The 4,136-nt window shown below is 39.5% G+C and overlaps 1 non-coding gene across 1 annotated transcript; it reads left to right on the top strand.

Annotated features, from left to right (window-relative positions):
* Window positions 1-401: 401 nt before the first annotated feature.
* Window positions 402-475, top strand: TRNAD-GUC (transfer RNA aspartic acid (anticodon GUC)). Its single transcript has one exon. It is a non-coding gene; the product is annotated as a tRNA-Asp (tRNA).
* The last annotated feature ends 3,661 nt before the right edge of the window (window positions 476-4,136 follow it).

The following is a 4,136-nucleotide window of genomic DNA, read 5'->3' on the forward strand; positions in this document are numbered from 1 at the left end:
CCGGGGAAAGGGTTTTTTTGACATAAGTTCTAATAGAAAAGCCGGGAAGGCGTCAATTAACAGATATTGGCTACCTGCTGATGTGGTGAATGGAGAAAGCGTTAATTGGCTTGATCTGACATAACAAACATTTGCATTTTGCTGCCTGCTCTATACCTCTAAGCCAACTGTCTTAGGGGATGTAAAGTGCAGGAATATACGAAATTTCATTAAGGACATAGCTGGGATAATGGCAAATAGAAAGTTTCAAATTAAACGCTAATATGATATAAGTTTGCCTTTTGTTCCTTATTTTAGGCCACTTATCTGCGATAGTTTTGTTTGAGCCAGTTTATGGGCATTTTAATGCTGATTGAGAATTCTGTCGGCAGATAATTTATTTGTAGCCATTGATTACGCGTGGGAAAATAGCTCAGTTGGTTAGAGTGCTGGTTTGTCATATCAGAAGCCGCGGGTTCGATTCCCGTTTTTCTCGAATCAATAGGGCATGGGCGGTCTAGTCTTCCGCATGAAATTTGCTGCAGCAGGTTGCGGGTCCATCGGTAACCAAACGGAACCAAGCCGTACGACTTGTAAGTATCCTTTGCTGGTGTGTGATCTGAATCGCTCCTCCGTTCACCCCCAAGGAAGTGTAATATAGGTAGTACCAATAGATCCACTTTGCACATTCCATTCTATCAGGTTTTTCCACCATAAAGTTTATGATAGTTGCATCCTTATCCCCAAGTCCAGAATACCAGTTGTCCAGGGGTCTAACAACCAGTTCCATCACTGTTCCCCCGGAAACACACCGAACCGCTTAGCATACCTATCGCTATGCTCAGGCTCGGAAGTAATTCTGTTTCAGATGCAGAGCGGATGGGTGGGATCCTTTTATCTTTGATCTAGTATTTTTTCCGCTTTCTTCACCTGCGCCAACATTTTTAGATCTAATCATTAACCATGTACGTTAATAAGTTTCAGTCAATAGAACTATGTTCATACATCCTAATGTGCCAGTTATTTCATTTGCGGGGAACCAGAAAATCCTGGAAACAACGAGAATAGCCATCACGCTTTTGCCATATCATGGTGCGGCTTCGGACGGAAGTAAAGGCAAACAGTCGGGCGCCAATAGTGCTGCAATGGATAGGATGATCTTTGCAACTTTGGGAGGCGATAAAGTAAGGTAAATAAGTGGAAACGAGAGTACGGATAGATTGTAATGCTCCCGGATACACGTTGGAAAAACCAGTAAAGCTGGCCTTATTTGCAAATACACATTGTAAAAACCTGGCCTTATTATTGTTTATTTGCCGGCATTATTCCTGCTTATTTTAGGCCTTATTTTCCGATTGTCGGATACACTAAGGAAAAACCGTTAGTTTTTGCAGAACCGTGAGGATTCAAGTCCCTCTATCCTCAGTGAATAGTATAGGGGCAAAAGTCACAAAATTTCTGGTTTGTAAGAGTTCGTTAGGAAAGAGTATCTGTTCCGGACAAGGAAAAGAAAAGTGGATCTCAATAAGCAACCTTTTTCTATTCAAAAGCTTGCTTATTGAGAAAAAGTCATATGTCGAAGTCATAGATACGGATAGTTGCTATGTTTTTGCTTGGCCGGGATAACAACATAACAAGGAAACTTGATTTTTGGCCACCGTAACCTAAAAGTGATATTGATTAGCTTATGATCCTGTTAGCAGACAATGCTTGATGAATAGCAAAAATAACAAAATATTTTACAAGCACCTTTTTTTTACAAACCATCATAAATATCACAAACATCGCTTGGAATAAAAGACCAAACAAGAATAAGGGAAAGCAAAATGGACTTCGCCTCATTATTCCCCGGTGTGATCCGTTGGTCTTGTAAAATAGCCAGCGCTATTATATTAGTAATGTAAACTCCAATCAAAGGCAAAAAGAAATCGTCAAGACCTCCTGCCAATAGCTGAAATATTCAGCTGACTTTCAAGCCTTAGCAAAGGAATGGCTGCCCTTAGAGCTGTAGAAGCAGAAGGCTTGAAGCGCAAGATGAAAAATGAATGAGTGTAAGCTTCGTGGCCTGACAATTAACAGTGCTGATTATACTTAAGGACTCGTCATCATAGCAGCGGGAGAGAGCAGGGCAACGACAGATTGGGGATCGCCATTGAGCCTTTTTGAACGTCCGAAAAGGGTAAGTTATTGATAGCTTTGTCTAAGATAGGCCATCTACGCTCGCCGCGCTCCCCACGGAGTATGGCTCGCGTCCAGACTTTCGGTTGGGAAACGGAGTAACTTTCAAAAGCTCCCCCAAAGGAGGGCCGGCCAAGCCGTATGTTTTTGAAAATGGGATTTTTCCTTAAGCTTTAAAGCCGACGCGGAAACCCATTAATTTTTAATAATGTAGTAGATAATGATAAATCGTATATAATAAATGTAATGTGTGTTAGAGCATGTATCATTTCGATTACGTATTGAATTGACCTTTCTACATAACTTAAGACAAGCCTAACCTTGTGTCATGATTAAATAGGAAAGGGCTCGATACAATGGGAAGAGCCGTATGAGGCCATCAGTTTCATGTACGGTTCGGAAGCCAGGCTTATGTAATAATGCTGAAGCCTAGGATAACTGCATAGTTTCAGTTCTATTTCGTTGCGCGAAGGCGCCCTATGATATTCGGTGAACCCGTTAAAATACGAAAACATAAGTTATGATGGAAGCAGGAATCTAATTAAACTATTACACTTGCGTAATATGGTTTTGGCGAATGCAGGACTCAAAAGCCCCAAAGTGGAAGAGCCAAAAATTATTTTGTCAAAGCCACATAAACCCAATATTATTTTGCTAAAACCATTAGACAGGAAAATGGTTTGGATTGAATTGACCAAGATTTGGCGTGATCGTGAAAAGGTCAAGGGGTTGATTCTCAATCTGATGAAGGGCGGATATACTGTAGCTATCGCGGGGTTCATAGTTTTTTTTTCTAGGAGTCTTTTTTGCAAAAGTAAAAATAGCAAAGTACAAAGGAATAAAAGATTCCCTAGAAATCTAAAAGTCAAATCCCATATGAATAGGAACAGAAATGCAATATTAAACAAAAAAAATGACACATTTCGCAGGAATAGAACATTCAGAATTCTAAATATGAACCCAATAAAACGTAACATTGTAATAAGAGAGATTCATAACGTATCAATCAATTCCGTTCAAGTGCGTCAGGGCAGTAAAGTTTTTTGAAATCCTGGACTGGGCAGTGCCGGCGAGAAGTGTGCTTTGGTCTAAATCCAAGCAACCCGGGAGAGTGGCTGAGTGGTTAAAAGCGACAGACTGTAAATCTGTTGGAAACCCTTCTTCGCAGGTTCAAATCCTGCCTCTCCTAATAAAGTATTTGAACCTTTTCTTTATTCTTAAATAGCTTTCTTGCATTTAATGGGTGTTGGGACAGACCCAAGCACTAGATAAGATTTGAATGCTTAAATAGCATTTTTCGAAAGGAGTTTAAGCGAGTTCGTCGCAAACCATTTATTCCCAATCAAGGGCGCCTTTCCTCCATTCGATGAGAAAACCAATAGTCAAAATCCAAACAAATAGCATCATAGACCAAAATCCATACTAACCTATCTTTTCTAAAAAAACTGCCCAAGGAAATAAAAAAGTTACTTCTAAATCGAAAATAATAAATAGAAAAAGGACCAAATAAAATCATATATCAAATCGACTTCTAGCATCACTAAAGAGATCGAACCCACGCTCGTAAGCTGACAATTTTTCTGGATCTGCCGTTTTTTTACCTGTAAATGTAAAAGAAACCATGATTAGGATAAAAGAAAGTAGCAAACTGAAGATAAAACAAATTGCAATAGGTGCAAACTCATCCATCGTTAAATACTTAAACAGAAAAGGATAAAAATCCACCACAGACGGCTCTAACGTACTACAAATGCTAGGCCATATATAGATTAGCTGCTGTATGCAAGCATCAGACGTTTGTTGGGTATCTCTTAATAAAGGCAGTAGCTGTTTGACTGTCTGCGGATAATAATTATCCCCCATTTCATGGTATTTACGAATGCATAAATTGGCTTTCCTTACAAATCCAGTAAAAGGTTCACCATAAGGGGAACCCTTGGATAAATAATCTCTTAGATTAGGTAATATTACCTGATGTA

Source organism: Lygodium microphyllum, unplaced genomic scaffold, assembly GCF_053477565.2.
Source record: "Lygodium microphyllum isolate KBCC unplaced genomic scaffold, Lygodium_microphyllum_v1.1.10 scaffold_42, whole genome shotgun sequence".
Taxonomy (NCBI): Eukaryota; Viridiplantae; Streptophyta; class Polypodiopsida; order Schizaeales; family Lygodiaceae; genus Lygodium; species Lygodium microphyllum.